We start from the raw sequence: 19,683 nt of genomic DNA, 5'->3' as shown, positions 1-19,683 counted from the left end.
TTTCAACTATCACTAAACAATTTGCCTAGTCCAAGGCTCCAGCTTGATTAGAGTTCTCATTGTGACTCCTAAGACAGGTAAAGCTTCCAATTTGACGGCGTTCATCTTTCCTGTATCTTGATGCCAAAGGATGTTAAAATATTTTGCATCTGTCTCCATCATGAGTTGTGGGTGGCTCTAGAGTTGACAATGGTGTTCCTTACTACTTTGTGCTTTACCCAAACCTCGACATACATAATATATATATATTCATTTAACTATAACACATATGGTCCATGAAAGAATTGTAACTCTTATGCTAATAAAAAAATATTATAATGGCTACTACCTAAATTATAACCTAAAGTTGATAATTGATGTCCAATTAGCCAACCCTAAATTTGTAATCATTGTGGTGATTGAAATTACAATGGACGTTCAATTTAACTCCATTTTATTGTCATCTTGAATGACGTGTGAATATATATTCTTGATTTACCTTGATATTTCATATTAGTTAAGCTTTTTGCAAAATCAAAATTAGACAACAATAAAGATGAACTTTGGTCTTTTTATTATTTTAAAGAAAAATTCTTTCTCCATCTTATTCCTAATAACTCTGCAACTAAATTCATATTATGCTAAGAAACAATTTTTTACTCGCAAGAAGTAAAATATGCAACTTTAACTAAAATTTCTTCTAAACAAATTTTATTGCCATACAACATAGATGACAATTATAGCCTTCAAACAAAAACTAGAGTAGTTGTGGTGAACGGGATAGAAACTCTAGTGTTCATCCATAATATACAACCACTACCTAAATTATGACCTAAAAATTTGAAAACATAAGTTGTAGTAAACCCTAAAGATAGTAGCTAACATAGAGTAATTGAAGCTCCACATGAAGTAATTTAAAGTTCCAGTTACTTAACTGAAGTTTATCTCGTCTTTAATGAAGCATGAGTTGCACTTAAGTTCATGAAATATTTATAGACTCCGACTCTTAGTACTATTAATGCAATTATATTTCATATGAGTTTGTCATAAATCAAACTATGGTACATTCAATACAACTTCATTTTATTGTCATACGAAGCAAAATAGAAGAATTAAATCAAACAAACTGACGAACTGAGCCGAATAAATCCAACCCAACCCAAACTGATTAGTTTGATTCATTTGTTGGGTTGTAGTTTATTCGATAACACTTGCATATTAGAACAATTCAACATTACATGCCTTACTTACAAGTAAAATACTAGACCATCAACTTTTTGTTTTATAGTCCAACAACCGCTCAAGAAAATAGATTCCAAACTTGAGAGAAAAAAATATATTCATTTCTCAAAAGAATATATTTTTTTCTCTCAAGTTTGGAATATATTTTGTTTTATAGTCCAACAACTGCTCAATATATGCATTTTTTTTAGAAAGGGCATTTGGTCTAGTGGTATGATTCTCGCTTAGGGTGCGAGAGGTCTCAAGTTCAATTCTCGGGATGCCCCTATGTTCGTTTCTCAAAAGATGAGCCTTAGAGAAAGATAATGCTCTTATTAATATCATTTACTTGTATACTCCACGATATATGTCTATAGTCCATAATAAGGGCATTTGGTCTAGTGGTATGATTCTTGCTTTGGGTGCAAGAGGTCTCGAGTTTGATTCTCGGAATGCCCCTCCAAGAGATAAAAATGACAATTTTGAAAGGAAAAAAAAAAACAAAATGAAATAAAAATAGTTTTGTCATCAATGGGGCCTAACCCAAAGGAATGCGTGGCAATGCACAACTTCAACTTATATAAATTTCATATATTGAGGCACGGAAAATATATAGACTAGCAACTAAGAATTATAGATCTGTTATAAAGGCATGTGGTCTAAGTGGTATGATTATCCTTTTGGGTGTGAGAGGTCTCAAGTTCGATTCTCAAAATGCCCCCAACAATATTATATCAAAATGAATTATGCAAGATAATATGATTTAAAATGTGTTTTTTAAACATTGAACCAAGAAGATCGTCTCGAGACGGACTTCGAAAAGAGTATTACACAAATTGTTCATCTGTTGTCACAATCCTTTCTTTCTAGCAACTTTTCAGTCAAATAGGTCATCTGTTGTCACAGTCACTTTGTTCTATTGTATTCTTTCTAGGAACTTTTCAATCAAATAAGGCATGTTGTCCACTGTCGTCACATAGGTCATCTGTCGTCACAATCCTTTTAAGAAAGATGCACCCAAATAACCGATGAAGAAGTTTCAGAGAGCCATAGGTTCGAATCCTGTCACCTTGATGTGGTATTCTCAGGGGCCGAAGTGCAAAGCCCCATAGCCTATCCGTGATCAGGAAGGCAGGCGAACCGCACACACTGAAAAAAAAAAGATCTTCTTTTCTATCACACGTAGAATTGTCATTCTTTTGTCTTTTGAAACCCCTTACCTTATTAGTCATCAGGCAGGTTTTTGGTATCATATACCGAGATAATTATTATGAAAAAGCTATTCCACTATTGTGACTTAGATACCCTTTCTTTGTGGTATCGGTCATGCTATTTGAATAGCCTGAAGTCATCATAGCCTCTCCACCGGTTCCGAAGACTCCTTCGGCATCAATGTGCTCCAATGAAAGAGATCAGACCCTTTCCTGAACTAGAACCGGGCACAAAATGCCGACGAGAAAGTCGAAAGCGAGCTCTTTTCGCGTATACGCAATCTCGAAACCCAATTAGCTCAAGGACTGTCTCCTCAATCCTGGCAAGTATGAGTGCTTGGTAAGAGAGAATGTCGAATGAAAAAGACATTAGATTACGGCAACATTCGCAATTACCAAAGTGCACTAAACCTAGTAGAGATCTTCGACCTAACGATAATGGAACTTCAAGCCCATTTAATCAATCCGCTTTGTACCTTATTGTTGATCGAATCGGATGCATGCCAGGCCTAAATTCTCTCTCAGTCACCCAGAGACGAAAGGAAGATCAGATCCGAAGTTTACGAATCGAAGAAAAAGTGGATCTGAGTTCTACACGCTTTCATTTTCAAAAGTTTCGCTTGCCTGCAGTACTTTATTCAGGATGTGCAACAATACGGTCATCTCTCAGCCGTGTATAGAGAATTCCTTGATCATTTCCTTGGCGGATAACACAAATGAAGTCGCTTCCCTGACCGACCATCTTATGAGTCCATTCTTGTTTTGTTGGTTTGTTGTACTATTCTATACCTCTCTCGATTGATAGAAAGACGTTCGGGAGCTGGGAGGGCCTATCGTGAGGGAACTTTTCTTTTCACGGTAGACGAAGGTAAAGCGGGAGCTGCATATGTCCACTGTGATCAAGGCAGAGTGACTCCATCTTTAAAAGATGTTGGTTTTATCGAAACTGTTAGATCCGCTTTCGTTAAAGAAAAAATAGGAGCTCTTGGTTTGGCCGATGTCGATTCGTATGGCAATGCGGACTCGACTAAGGATGAGGATTTCGCTTTTCATACTGCTGCTATGAGCCGAAAGAGCTGGTAAGCTATCTCGCTAAACAAAAGGAAAAAGCACGTACGCGTTGACCTTGTTACAAGGGGCGGGGGCCAGCCAAAGAAGGTCAGTCGAACTAGGTTAGGACCCTTATACGGTTCAGCTATGTTCTTCCATGCGAGAATGTATGCCTATCGGTATCCAGGACCGATTGCTTCCTCTTTTTGTTTATACGTTTGGAGAAACCTGCTAAGCCCGCCTTTCTTATCAGGTGTGATTCAATCTTTCAACTCAAACTTTCCTATCGTCCGACGGAAAAGGTAGGAGTACGACTACCTTTTCCTTTTCTTTCTCGAGCCAAGGGATCATTCAGTTTCTACCAAAAAGTTCACTATCTATTAGTTGCCGTAATCGAATGTATTTCTCATTTCATGTTAGCTCATCCAAGAGTTTCCTGGTCCGTAGTAGATGAAACCTTGGACATCTATCGAACTTATAGCATTGCCTAGTGAGCTCGCCGTTGAGGGTTGGCCTTACAGGAGATCGAGCAGCCTTTCTTTCCCTACTTGGTATGCTTTCCCGCTTATTGTGCAACTAGCCAACTAGCCAAAGAGAGAGGGAGAGGGATCATGTCAATCAATTTGTATGTGCATTTTGTCCGTCCTGTACTTACCTGCTTAGCTTTCTTAGCCAACATCTCCGGTTTCTCTCGAACCAACAGGTCCTGCTTATCCATACCCAAAAGTCACACTTTCAGCCGAAAGACTGATTTTTTTCATAAAGTCGGTCCATAGATCAAGAAAGAATGAAGCTGCTTACAGGGACAGTTATGCGATACGTCTTTTCATACTCGCCTTTTCTTTAACCCTACTATCAACCTAGCCATTCTCGCTTGTTGCTTTAAGGGGTCTTCCCACTGTAGATTACTCGGATTGGTTCTCGCGTCCCTGTGCCAAAAAGGATGGGCGAGTTTGGTTTGAATGTTCATCGATTGGGTGGATCCATATGCTCCAAGGGGGGGGGGGGTGAGACGAGGTGTAGCGCAGTCTAGTCAGCGCATCTGTTTTGGGTATGTTGTCCGCTAAAGGTTTTAGGAAAGGGGGTACAAATTTTCTACATAGGTCATCTGTGGTCACAATCCTTTTAATCTGTGGTCACAATCCTTTTAAGGAAGATGCTCCCAAATAATCGGTGAAAATTAGCCTTTAAAGAAGTTTCACAAAGCAAGAAGAGGCAGAACAGAGAATAGGAGTGAGTCGTGCAAGGAAGAAAGAACTAGTAGGTTTAATTTGGGTTCGTTTGAACTAAAAAATGAACCAAAATTTTTCAAACGAACCCAAATTTAAGACTCACTAGCCCAAAGTCCATATGTGGTAAAAAAAAAAACCTTCCGTGGCCCAACCCTTATTCGCAGTCCGCATCCAACAATTTCTTTTTCAACCTACACGTATGCTCCAGGCCAAACTCACGTAACTAGTCGGAAGATGCGGCCTACAACTGAACGGAAGACAAGTGTCACAATCGCACTCTTGCAGTAGTGAGACAATGATTATGTGACATTTGTTCTAATCCAATGAACAAGTCAACCATGCAAAATTTAGACTGAATGAACAATAGCAGTGTATGCTCGAATCACGTTTAGAAGAAATATTTTAGAAAACGTGAGCGAGGAAATACATTCAAAACAATTTCAAATAAAGCAATGTTATAAGCTAAAAGTGAAGAAACAACAACTGGTCACGTTCTCCTATAGTACATTTTGGGACATTTTAGTCCTGATGGATGTAGATATGATTTTGAGGACTAATCATACACCCGTATTGGCACAACAATAATAGTAAAGACCTATCTAAGATGAAAGCAAGTAAAACGTGTTTGGAATGAGCATGCCACCATGAACCACAAATCGTTTACAGGAATAGCTGAGACATCTAACATGCAGCCACAGGCAACATGCCTTGGCCAATCATGACCGCGACATCTGCCCTTACACAATTTGTCAATATCTCTATCAACCGGCTCTTCATAAACTCAACGTTGTAGGATGAGGCTGAATTTAGGTCTCGCGACGCGCTTCTAGCTGATCTCAGTATTGAGAAGTCTTTTCCAACCTACTAGGAGCTATTGAAAATCACTTCACGGTTTCTTAACTCTTCAAGTCTTCTCTGTTGGTGTCTTTCCTACTTTCTTCGCTTGAACCAATTTCTTCTTTGCATGACGTCATACGACCTGCTTTTACTTGATGTTTTCTTGGTCGGAATAATAACATTTCAAGTTACTTACGTGGACAACAGGGTTAGTCTGTATCCATAGGAGCAATTGGATCCTAAATGATGTCTTCCTTATCTTGTGGATAACTTCGACTAGTCCATAGAATTTTCGCACCAGTCTTTGGTTCTTGTTACTTTGAACTCAAAGTTGATCTAACCTTAACTTATCATAACTCTCTATTTGCTTTGAAATTATCGTGGAAAGTACGGGGATCAATACCTTGCATCTCCAATTGAATCGATTACTAAATATATTATTTCTTTTCAATTTTTTCTTATTTAGGACATAATGAGCCGAGATAGTTTTTCATTTTCAGATGACGAGATGTTTAGGACTTTGTGACATAAGAATTGTTGGGATATAGCTTAGATGGTAGAGCACTCGCTTTGCATGTGAGAGTTATGGGGATTGATACCCTGCATCTCTAGATTTTCTTCATTTTCACTCTTATTGATGATGGGAAATTTAGGGTTTTATGATGCAAGAATTGTGGGGATGTAGCTTAGATGATAGAGCTCATTTAGCATGCGAGAGGCAAAGGGATATCCCCATCTCCAAAAGAAACTATTTGTTATTAATATTTTACTTCTATTCAACCTTTCCTTATTTACGACATAATTAGCGGAGATATTTTTTCATTTTCACTAGAATTGATGACGGGACATTTAGGGTTTTCTGATATAAGTATTGTGGAAATGTAGCTTAAATGGTAGATTGCTTGCTTAGCATGCGAGAGATATGGGGATCGGATCGATACCCCATATCTCCAAAAGAAACTATTCTTTATTACTATTTTATTTCTATTCAATTTTTCCTTATTTATGACATAATGAATAGCGTTATTTTTTATTTATTTTTCTTATTATTGATGACGAGATGTTTAGGATTTTGTGACATAAGAATCTTGAGGGTATAGCTTAGATGGTAGTGTTTGCATCAAATGTGAGAAGTACTGGTATCGATACCATGCATCAACAAAGGAAACGATTACTAAATAAATTAGTTCTTTTAAATTTTTCCTTACTTACAACATAATGAGCGGGAATAGTTTTTCATTTTCAATATCATGAGCAGGATTCCATGATGAACTTATTATCTCCCTCACCTAAATGAGATTCCCTGCACCATGATTTGCTAGCAGGATGCCACGATTATGACAACGCCACCTATGCACTCATGGGGAGAAAATTAAGAGTTACTTCGGAAGAGTTTTCATGGTTAAAATACGATGCATCACATGACAACCTCTAAGGTTTAGTTCCTAAAAACGAAACAAGAAGTCATATCCTAGCTCAAGGCTTAGACATGCTCCAAATTACCAACTATTTTCTGTAAGGTCTATTTTATATGACATGAGAATAAATTCAATTCAAGTTGGTTGGAGGAAGTTCGGAACCTAAAACTCATGCTAGTTATTATGGGTTCAAATGATTACGGAGGTCATGTTCATGAAGCCTTGGAAGACATTGGAAGGCATGAAGCGGAGCAAGTTCGAAATAACTCAAGAAAGTTACACCTTATGCCTCAAGAAAATTTGTGTTTTCGCATCGAATGCTAGGTAACACCCTTTTGTTTTAAAATGTCTTGTGTTGTCATTCCTTATTCTGTGTTTTCGCATCAAGGTCATTTCATAAAGGTCCTACTAGGAGTTGAATTTAGGTCGTTGGATTCAAAGTCCAAAGTGCTAACCACTACACCATAGAATCCCTTATAAAAAATTATTTTGGAATGGTTTTCCTATTTTATGCAGATTCCACAAGAAGAGAGATCCTATCACGAGTCAAACTCAAGTTATTGGATTCAAAGTTCTAGAGCTGTTTTATCTAACTCGTTGTGATCTTGAGCACCTTTAGAGTGGTTGCAGAAGTATCCCTCCAATGTTGATTGAAGCTCTTGGAGAACATGTAATTTTATATATTTCTTATAGTTGATTTATATATTGTTGTAGATTACAAACAAATTGAAATAATACTTTACATCCCAGTCTTTCTTTCTTCCGAGCAAAACTTAACATGAAAACTATATTATTTCAATATTCACTCGAGAAACAAGGGGTGAAAACTATATTATTTCAAATCCTCCATTATTGCTTCTACTTTGCGTGAAAATGCTTCCACTAAATCATGTTGCTAACTAGGTTGTTTGATTTGGTTCAATTCTTGGGTCCACTAGATTGAATCGACCTAGCTCAATTAAACTCTTGATAACATAAAATCATAAGTTTCTTAAATTACCTTAACTTAAAAGTTTAACCCCTAATTTTTTTTTAGAATGTTTAGCTTTGTTTCTAGTTGATCTCTAAATGCTTAGAAGTATCTAATAAGACTTCTATTCAATGAACTTTTCTCTATAAAAGATGTAAGGCTTCAGGTTTATTATTAAGGAATTTCAAATGCGTGATTTGATATATCATAGAGGACAAAAATATTTATTTGTTTCAAATATCTTATGTTGACCATTCTTTTTTGTCAAGTATTTTGAATATTATCATTGTGAATTACTAATGGCATTAGATTGAATCTCATTAATAACAATATCCCAAAACTCAGGTAAAGATGACATCAAAATTAATACTTTAATTTCATCTTCAAAATTTATTTCCACTTGACTCGGTTGACATGTAATCATAATAGTCACCCGTGCACAAGTATTTACAACCTTAAAAGGTAGAAATTATAAGGAGTACAAGAGAAGAGTGCTTAAAATAGTTTCAAAATATAGAAAAAAAAATAGTAGGAATTGGTCAAAGTCAACATCCATTGGTCACTTATGGCACAACACAACACAGATGTGGGTAACATTTTTTTATTTCTCTACTATATTAGGCCCTTTGGTTTATTGGCCTTACAAGATGGAGACATGAAGTTTTCTATGTTTGAAATAAATTTGGTATTCAAAGTTTCCAAAGTTTTATTCAAAGTTTTATTCAAATAAACACTATAGGTGTTATATTTTCTAACCCTTTTCCTATTTAAGTTCTAAATTATTGTTAAGTTTTATTGCATGGTATCAAGTTTGATTGTTATTAAAAAAAAATTTAATAATTAGATTGTTGAAACCCTATTCACCCCCTCTAGTGTTGTCATATCGATCCAACATTATCCTTCCACCAATAGGAGCAAAGGCAACGTTACTATGTGCAAGTTTCATGTCATTTATTCAACAATAAGGGTGTTAGCATGCATTTGGAAATGAACCCATATTTAAAAAATTTAGATAAAATAGAAAAGAATTGTTATCTCAAAGACAATGATACTATGTGAAACTAGCCTCAAGATGCTTACTTAACTCTTAGAGGCGGTAAACCAACGGTTCCTTCACCCAAGACCCATGGCCCAACTCCCAACATGGAAGGGATAATCTAGAGAATCATTCCAAGAACCTTAACGGATGGGTTACAAACTCACATTATCAAGCTCGACAACAAACAATGTCGCCGGCAAATTTAGGAAGACTACATGAAATTACGAATATATCAATGTAGGAGGAGTAAGTGAAAACAAAAAGGGAGTCATGACCCATTTTCGGTGGGTTCTCGAGGCACGGATTGCAAGTTAAAACTGGTTGAAAACAAAGTAAAATGTTTTCTCGAAATAAAAAAATAATTAAAATATAATGAACATATATATATTTACATTTTATTCGAAATAGAGTTTATAGGTTCATAGTACAAAATAAGGGAAATGTTGAAAAAAATAATTTTAAAACATAAAAAATAGTTGGTGTTGTTTAATTGTAAGAAGAGTAAGTTTTTAACCATGTTTATAGTGGGTGCTTGGATACCACACTCTTTTCTTAATGTACATGGAATCGGTAATTATTCTTATTTCTTTTCCCTTTAGACAGTCGGTGGTCGGGAGTAAATCGAACAAAGTGTCTGTCCAAAATAAAAGGGCCCAACCAGACTTGAACTGGTGACCTCTTGATCTGTAGTCAAATGCTCTACCACTGAGCTATGGACCCATTTTGCATGATTTCAACTTTAGTGACTCCTTCTATAGAGTGTCAATCCAAAAGTGTAAAAAGTGTCTGTCCAAAATAAAAGGGCCCAACCAAGTTCAAACGGGTGACCGGTCAAATTCTCTACCACTGAGCCATGGATACATTTTGTAGGATTTTAACCTTAGTGACCCCGTAGACATAGTGTCGGTCCAAAAAGTGTAACAAATTTCTATCCTAGATAGAAGGGCCCAACTAGGTTCGAATTGGTCACCTCTTGATCTGCAATTAAATGCTCTAACATTGAGCTATGGTCCCATTTTGTATGATCTCAACCTTAGTGACCCCTTCTACAGATTATCGGTCCAAAAGTGACCCTACCGAATCGACTATGGACCAATTTTGTATAAATTGGTGGATTACCTATCGGGAATTAAACACAGGTCGTTAGATTCAAAGTCGAAAGTGCTAACCACTACACCATAGAACCACTCGTTAAACTTTATTTTGGCAGCGATTTTGATAAGCGTCAACAACACTGGATTTTGCAAAGCTAGAGGTCGTAGTATGCATACAGACTTTCACAAGGTGTTTTCAACTTCTTTTATAGGTAATTGAACTTTTGAGTCCATGCAAATGATTGGTTGGATTAGTATGAGCTTAAGAAGACAGAGGAGAGAAGAGAGACTTTGTTAGAAACTCACCCATAAGTAATCTCCCAAGATGTTTTCAACTTCTTTTATAGGTAGAATTTTAAAATCAAACCACAACAAAATTTACTTCTATCTAGCAAAATTATTTTTTGTTTGAAACAAGATTATAGATAAATTTAAAATCCAAGAAAACGGATCTGAGTTTGATATTATTTGATTTTTGGTATGGACACAACTAGTTGATTTCTTTTGATTACATTAATGAATGTATGTAGATGTTTAAAGTGTTGATCTTAATGGTTTTAGAAAATATCAACACATCATCAATATAAACTATCGAATTTTTTTGAAAGGATTGAAAATATCATTCATAATCTTCTGAAATTCGGATGGAGCGTTTTTTAGCCTAAATGACATGATGTTCCCCTCATATTTTCTAATTGGACATTAAATGCTATTTTATATTTGTCCTTTTAAGAAATTAGAATTTTCCGAAATCCCAATTTCATGTCGAATTTTATAAAAACATTTGACTCTAAATTCTTTTTATCAAATCATTTTTGTTTTGGATTGGATATCTTATTTATTCTAAAACCTTATTCAAAGGTTTGGAGTTAATTACTGGTATCAGAATTTCTGGTTTTTTTTCACCATGTTGTTAACCTAAAATGTCAGAAATGACCACCTGCTCTTTGGAAACCTTATCAGTTTCCTCTACAAAATATCACCTAAAATGTCACAGTATTTAGTGTTTGATACTTTTTGACTTAACCCTAGGGTTCTATTTACGGTGAACTTGTGATTATTTTTGTCAAATTATATATTTGAATACCTAATACATTAAGATATAATATCTTATTTAAATAATATTAAAACGTGGTAGAATATCATAATATATGTTTAATTAATATGAATATCATTCAAATTTCAAATATATATTTTTATTTAATGTTTATGATACACATCAATTATTTTAATATTTAACATATCAAATACGTTAATATGTTTTGATATTATACTTCAAGACTATAGGAACTTTCTCAGAGGACCTGAGAGTTACATCGGCCCACAATGCATCTCATGGACGATGCAAAACTATGGTGGCGCTTGAAGGTGAATTGTATAAAAAACTGGTCATGCACCAAAAAATTATGGGAAGACCATTGATGGAATTGAAGCAATCGACGCTCCCCTGTATGAGTTTCCAATCAAAGACCTAATGTTTGATGTTGACTCTTTTGAAGAAAGAGCCACGTGATCGAACAACAAGAAACGTGGCGGTATCTCTGAGAACTCTATCACACACATAAAAAGAACGTGTCGAAGAGTTAGACATTACACAGAAGATCTGGCTTTCATCGAGGAGACCCGAGTTTGATTCTCGACAATGAAATTTTATTTTCTTATTTCTTTTATTTTATAGTTTCATCTTTTGTCATCAATTATATTTAAACTTTACTTAGGTTTGAGAAGCACTATAATGGATGAGTTCACTAGTATCTTAAATTCAAAAGACTTTTATGAATTTTGTTTGATAGGCACTATAATGGTTAAGTTCAATAGTATCTTAGATTAAAAAGAATTTTATGAACTTTGAACCTTTAATAGTGTTATGTCATAGATATTTGGTTCGATTTCAACAAGTGAGGTTGAGGTCATTCAAATGGTTAATGTGATAATTCGGTCATTTTTAAGGTCTCTTTTGTTGAACGCCATCATGGCTGAGATGACTGAGATGAGCACTAGAGTGAGTTTGACAAGGAGGGTCGTAGAGAACCACACCCCAAGTCAAGCTCATGTTGGGCTTAACAAACTCAAAATCCAAAAACACAAACCCTTAAATGGGAACCAGGATGCTAAGGAATTAAAAAAACTTTATTTTTGACATTGAACACTACTTGAAGGTTACAGGAACTTGCTCATAGGACCTAAGAGTTACGTTGGCCACAATGCATCTCATGGACGGTGGCGCTCGAAGGTGGATGATATAAAAAATGGGTCATGCACCATAAACTCATGGGAAGACCGTTGATGGAATTGATGCAATCGACGCTCCCCTTGATGGTTTGCCAATTAAAGACCTGACGTTTGATGTTGACTCTTTTGAAGAAAAAGCCACACGATCGAACACCTCGAAATGTCGCGGTAGCTCTAAGAACTCTATCATACGACTGAGAGTTGAGGGCTACAGGAAATTTCTCATACGACCTGAGAGTTACGTTAGCCGCAATGCATCTCATGGACGATGCAAAACTATGGTGGCGCACGAAGGTGAATGGTATAAAAAATGGGTCATGCACCATAAACTCATGGGAAGACTGTTGATGGAATTGATGCAATCGATGCTCCTTTGGATGGGTTGCCAATCAAAGACCTGATGTTTGATGTTGACCCTTTTGAAGAAAGAGCCACACGATCGAACAGCTCCAAACGTCGCGGTATTTCTGCTAATTCATTATATTTTAAAAAGAAATAATCACTAGTTTTAGATTGAATAAAGTTATGCAGCTTAATGAACTTATGCAACCAAGTGCGGTATTTCCACTAATTCATTATTCATTGAAATTTTAAAAATAAATAATAACTAATTTTTTCATTATATTTTAAAATGAAATAATCACTAGTTTTAGATTGAATAAAGTTATGTAACTTAATAAAACTTATGCAACCAAGTGCGGTATTTCCGCTAATTCATTATTCATTGATATTTTAAACATAAATAATCACTTATTTTGGAGAGAATAGTCAAATTATGCAACGTGAACCAAGTGCGGTGAACGTGGATCAAACACATGGACCTTCAGATCTTCAGTCTGAAGCTCTCCCAACTGAGCTATCCCCACAATCATTAATAATGAAAATTCATCAGTAAAGATATTTTCGCTGATTCATTGAGATTTTAAAAAGAAATAATGACTAATTTTTTTTATTGAATAGTCAGGTTATGCAAATAGAAACAGGTGCGGTGAACGTGGAGATCGAACACGTGACCTTCAAATCTTAAATTTGACGCTCTCCAAACTGAGCTATCCCCACTAACATTAAAAATGAAAGTTTTTAAGTAAAGGTATTTTTGATAATTAATTGAAATTTTAGAAAGAGATGATCACTAATTTTAGATTGAATAGTTAAATTGTGCAACGTGAACCATGTGTGGTGAACGTGGATTAAAAATGAAAATTCATCAAAGGTATTTTCGCTACTTCATTGAAATTTCAAATAGAAATAATCACTAATTTTTAATAAGATATTTAAGTTATCCAACTTGTATAAGGTGCGGTGAACTAGAACACGTTAGGTATTTCTGATAATTCATTGAGATTTCAGAAAGGAACAATGAATAATTTTAGATTGAATAGTCGGGTTATGCAACTAGAATCAGGTGCGGTGAACGTGGAGATCAAACACGTGACCTTCAAATATTCAGTCTGACGCTCTCCCAACAGAGCTATCCCCGCTAATATTAAAAATGAAAATTCATAAGTAAAGGTATTTCCGCTAATTCATTATGTTTAAGAAAGAAATAATCACTAATTTTAGATTGAATAAGCAAGTTATGTTTTTAGATTGTATAGTCAGGTAATAAACTTGTATTAGGTGCGTTGAACGTGGATAAAACACATGTGACCTTCAAATCTTCAGTCTAACAATCTCCCAACTGAGCTACTCTTGCTAACATTAAAAATGAATATTCATCAATAAAGGTATTGGGTACACTTCTGAAAATTCAACAAAAGGCAATAGTATTAGACCGAGATGCCAGATTTAAATCTCGCTTCTGGAAAATTAAACAAAAGGCATTGGGTACGCAGTTATAGTATGAAATTCAACCCATAAACAGATGGTCAAACAGAATGCTCAAGCAAATATTGGAAGACATGTTGAGGGTATATGTGATGGATTTTGCAGGAAGCTGGGATAAGTACCTACCCCTTATGAAATTCGCTTATAATAATACTTGCCAAGCCACCATACAAATGGCCACATACAAGGTTCTTTATGGACGAAGATTTCGATCCCCCTATCTTTTCGGAAGAAGGGGGGCAAACGACAACTATTGGGCCAGAGCTGGTGCAAATTACCAACGTCGCAGTCCAGAAGATTAAAGCTAGGATACAAACCGCACAAAGCCGAGAGAAAAGCTATGCAGACCTAAGGCGCAAGGACATGGAATTGTAGGTAGGGGATGATATATTCCTAAAGGTAGCACCCCATGAGAGGGGTGCTCAGGTAGGGTAAAAAGAGGAAGCTAAGCCCTAGGTTTATCCGTCCCTTTGAGATATTAGAAAAGATTGGATCTGGGGCCTATAGAATCGGGCAATGCCCAAACTTGTCTGCAGTACATAATATCTTTCATGTATCCATACTACGGAAGTATACCCTAGATCGTTCGCACGTACTGGCTCATGAAACTCTCTTCTTGAGAGATGACCTAACGTATAAAGAAGACCCGATTCAAATAATAGACAAGAAAGTCAAATGATTGAGAAACAAGGAAATCTCTCTCGTTAAGGTTCTATGGAAGAATCATAGAGTAGAAGAAGCCACTTGGGAAACAGAAGGCAAATAAGAACCTTGTACCCTGACCTATTTTAGAATAAGCACTTTCGATGACCGAAAGTTTTCAAAGGAGAGGAGAATTTGCAACATCAAGGTCTCCAATAAGAGACAGTGTATAATCCCTACTAGGTTGTATCTAGAAGCAAAGAACAAGTAAAATTGAAAAAACATTAAGAAAATGGTACTTTTTATAATTTTTATAAACTTCCTGAATCATTAAATTTTTTATAGAATAAGAATTACAAGGTGCTTAAAAAAGGAAGGTTCCGATCGGAGAAGACTTTTCTGGCAGAAGATTCAAAAAAATCAAGAATCAAATTATAGAAATTCTCGACGTTTCAATGGTAGTGGAAAATCCGTCTATAAATTATGAATTAGGGTAGACTATTAGGGGCAAGAAGCAAGCTTAATCGAGTACCCAATCGAGAGATACAAGTTTTTTGTTTTGGGGTATCGTGTTCATGGGTTTACCTCGAATTCGAGAACTATAGTCCACTATTCATTTCCAAACTTGTTCCTGCACCTTCTAAATAAGTTTACCCATAAGTTTGGTGAAGGAAAGAGGTCTTTAAAGTGCTAGTAGGTTTTCACACGAATTAGTCCACGTTAGGTTACCCTCTAATGTTTTCCTAAGCTAAAACCTCGACTTCTAAAGCCTAACCCATGACATTATGTATAAACCTAGGTTCATTAATAATCCATGTACCAAGTACCTAGAACTATGTGAATAACATGCTAAATAAGTTGCTAGGATCCATACCCAGAAGTAACCATTATCTGCATTACGATGTGTACTAAAAGGCCCCTATTCCTCTTTAGGTAGGATGTCCTGCAATATGTATCATGAGCTAGATGTTATGATAGGCCTACCTTTCCCATCAGCTAAACGAGATGTCCTGCACAACGATTTACCAGTAGGATTACATGATTATGACGACACCACTCATGTGTTCATGGGGAGAAAATTGAAGGTTGTTTTAGGGGAAGGTTTTCAGGATCAGTATATGATACATAACACGATGACCTCTAAGTTCTAAGATCCTGAAAACATAACAAGAAGTAATATCCTAGCTTAAGGTCGCGATTAAGAACCTACTAGTAGACTACTTACTAAGTTTTACTAACTCCATGTTTATCATTTTTTTTCAAGTAACTAAGAGTTGGTCGTGGATGATTTGACTTTGGAGTGTGGGCCATGGACTAACTTTTATTTTTAATCTAGTATTTTTTGTTCTTCTTTTGAGTCTGCTTCTTATTTTGTGTTTGTAACGAATATGTATATGTAACACCCAAAAAATGAAGGAAATTAGCTCCCATGAGAATAAGCCACTAATGAAAGACCCAAAGGATAGAAAGGAAAAAAACTTAAAGATTAAGCAAGAACAAAGGACTTAGTCAAATCACTCGTGTACCCTAACAAGTGATTTCAAGGAGTTAAAAGGCCTTTTGAAAAGGATTGGAAAGGAAAAGTAAATGAAAAAGGCAAAAAAGTCATTTTATCAATTATCAAGAATCTTTCCGGATTTGTAATTCCTTATCTAGAAGGAATCTCAAGATTCAAAATAAGCGAAAAATGATCAAAAAGCGATGAGGAATTTGTAGAAAAATTATGGATTTTTCGAAAAAAATAATAATAAAATATTCGGAAAGTGGCAAATTACCAAAATACCCCTACAAGAATGGATAATTAAAGAAATGCCACTCTAATTAGAATAAGAGCATCTTCCGTGACCATCCGAGAAAAATCTTTCGAACTCAAATCTCAACTGTCGGATCTCCTCCAAAATTTGATATGATCTAGAACGAACACGCACGAATCATCACATCCAACGACTAGTATTCAAAGCCAAGGTCGGTAAGGCTATGATCGGGGTTGATATCTCCAAAAAATTATCCACAAAGTTCGATCTCCAAATAACGAAGATTCTGGAGCTCTTAATGTCGGTTTAAGCTCCTCCTATAAAGTCTGAAGTAGGAGCAACAATACGGAATAAGAATCGAGAAAGGTCGATCCCCCAATCGAAGGCAATAAGTGTTTAGATTGTGGGTCTCCTACTCTCAGATTTCTTCCAAATTCGAGAGCAATCCTCCACCATTTTTTTTCAAACTTCTAAATAACGAAGAATCTGGAGCTCTCAATGACGGTTTAAGCTCCTCCTATAAAGTCTAAAGTAGGAGCAACAATACGGAATAAGAATCGAGAAAGGTCGATCCACCAATCGAAGACAATAAACGTTTAGATTATGGGTCTCCTACTCTCAGATTTCTTCCAAATTCGAGAGCAATCCTCCACCATTTCTCTTCAAACTTATTCCTACCGTTTCTCAACAAGATTACCCACAAGTTCTATGAAGGAATAGAGTGCTGAAAGTGCCTAGAAACCATTCCCCCAATTCAATCAGCCATTGAAGAACTTCAAGAAAAACTTGAAAATCCAATCCGAGGATACATGATGATTCGTCGAGCAAGAATGATTCCAATCAGTTTCTGCACCTCCAAGGAATGCTTCCATAGAAGACCACGAAGAAAAATAACCTCAAGAGCGTGTCGAATTGAAGGAAATAGGTTTCGAAATTAAATTGGGGATAAGAGTCGAATTCCTATCTACGATCTCTTTTCCTTCAAATTAAGGATTCCTCTAGCTTCAGAGGAAGAAGTTGAGTAAACTTGATGAAGGAATCGAGAGATGAAACATGGTAGAACAAGCTACCCAAGAGATCGAAAATCTGGCCTTTCGAGTGAGTTGCATACCGAGAACGATTTTTGGAAATTAAGGTCTTACACTCAAAGACGTTCCTCCAAACCAATTCCTTTAGCTTGAAGAAAGGATATGAAAGAGGTTCAATGAAGAAATAGGGCCTTGAAACCCCTAGAATCGGCTACCAAATAAGAAATCCTTTGTTTTATCTCCAGCGATAAATCAGATTTTGGATGAACTTTGGAAGCGAATATCTTAGGCTACGATCCACGAGAAGGTATCAAATCAAATCCCTAGCCCTTCCTTGTAATACCCATCTTTAAGTTTCACGAAGAAATTGAGGAGAGAAACGCTGTAAATGTGGCTGTACAGGCCGAGTTTCAGATGGCGGCGACACGAAAAATGCGCATCTTCTTCCTGTTCAGAGGAAGAAAAGGATGATACGGACAGTTCAACTGAACTGTCCAAGTCCAACTCAAAATTTGACCTTTTCTCGGGTTTTCTCAATTTTAACCCCATTCCAGACCGATTATCATAGAAAATCTTATGGTTTCAGAAACTAGACACAATAAGGAGTATGTGGAAGGAAATTTGAAGTAATGCAGATACTGGAAGCTCAAGAATGATGTCCCAAACGTCGACGACGAGGCCAGTAGCCACCTTGGACTTTTTGTTAAGAAATACTTGTAGAAATTGCTTGAATTTTCATATGAACCCTAAACCAAGTATGAATTAAGGATATATGAAAGAAAAACCCAAAGAACCGTGAGTTAAGACCTTGAACCGATCAAATAGCTCGAGATTTAAGTAACGTTAAAATAACCCACTATATCAGCTCCGCTGCATATCAAATTTTAATACTGAGCATATTATATTATGTTGAGGTTAGATATGAAATTTGGTGGTCATTGGATAAGGACAAGTAGGTAAACCAAGAAACGGTGTAAAATGACCATAATGCCCCTAAGGTAATTTACCTTTGGTTCATGACCTAGATGACCTTCAAATGCTATGAAATTCATCAGTAGATCTTATTTTATGAAATGTTATATGAATCCTTATCCCAAGAGGTTATATAAGGTAATGAAGTTTGGGAGTAATTGGAAAACTTTAGTTAGCGAAACCAAGATATGGGAGAAAATGCTCATCACGATCCATATGACCTTTTCCATGAAGCACGATGTTTATAAGTTTTGTAGTCAATGTTGCCAATATTTGCTGCACACAAAAAATGATAGGGATGTTAAATTTTTAAGTCAGTTTTGGAAAGTATAGTGGATAAATTGGGTACCAAATTATTGTTTTCAATTGCATGTCATCCTCAGACTCATGAGCAAACTGAGGTAGTTAATAAAATATCAGCAGCATTGCTTAGGGCTATTATTTATAAGAATATTAAGTCATAAATTGGGTAACAAATTATTGTTTTCAACTCCATGTCATCTTCAGATTAATGAGCAAACTGAGGTGGTTAATAGAACATTAGGAGCATTGCTTATGGCTATTATTTGTAAGAATATTAAGTCTTGGGACGAATGTTTGCCACTCATTGTTCTCTTTTTGAAGTTGCTTATGGATTTAATCCACTTACGCGTCTTGATTTGCTTTCTATTCATTCTAATATTTTTGTGAGTAAAGCAGCCACAAGTAAGGCAAATGGGATCAAAACATTGCATAAAGAGGGGAAGGAGACAATTGAGAAACAAAACTTCAATGTTGCTTCAAGAATTAACAAAGGAGGGAATGAAATCATTTTTGAAACCAGTAACTGGGTTTTGATACATTTTCGCAAGGAGTGATTCCCATCTCAAAGGAAGACAAAGTTACATCCAAGAGGGGATGACCCTTATCAAGTCCTTGAAATAATTAATAACAATGCATATAAAATGATCTTCCAGGAGAATTTTGAGCACATTCTACTTTCAATGTTGCTGACTTGAGTCGTTTTGATGTAGGTGATGATTTTCTGATTCGAGGACGAATCCTTTTGAAGATGGGGAAGATGATAAGGATCACGGTGTTCCAAATGTTCCAACTGGACCTATTACACGATCCAAGGCCAAGAAGATTCAACAAGTATTCATTCTTCATCTACAAAATTGGATAGGCTCGGTTCAAC

General features: G+C 36.0%; 2 non-coding genes across 2 annotated transcripts; one reads left to right on the top strand and one right to left on the bottom strand.

Annotated features, from left to right (window-relative positions):
* The first annotated feature begins 1,587 nt into the window (after positions 1–1,587).
* TRNAP-UGG (transfer RNA proline (anticodon UGG)) lies at positions 1,588–1,659 on the top strand. The gene has a single exon. It is a non-coding gene; the product is annotated as a tRNA-Pro (tRNA).
* A 7,946-nt stretch (positions 1,660–9,605) lies between these two features.
* On the bottom strand, positions 9,606–9,677 carry TRNAC-ACA (transfer RNA cysteine (anticodon ACA)). The gene has a single exon. It is a non-coding gene; the product is annotated as a tRNA-Cys (tRNA).
* Between the last annotated feature and the right edge of the window lie 10,006 nt (positions 9,678–19,683).

The sequence above is a fragment of the Cucurbita pepo genome, chromosome 16 (assembly GCF_057944985.1).
Source record: "Cucurbita pepo subsp. pepo isolate OVF chromosome 16, ASM5794498v1, whole genome shotgun sequence".
Classification (NCBI taxonomy): Eukaryota; Viridiplantae; Streptophyta; class Magnoliopsida; order Cucurbitales; family Cucurbitaceae; genus Cucurbita; species Cucurbita pepo.
The sequence above is the reverse complement of the archived record's forward strand: the minus strand, read 5'-3'. Positions and strand labels throughout refer to the sequence as shown.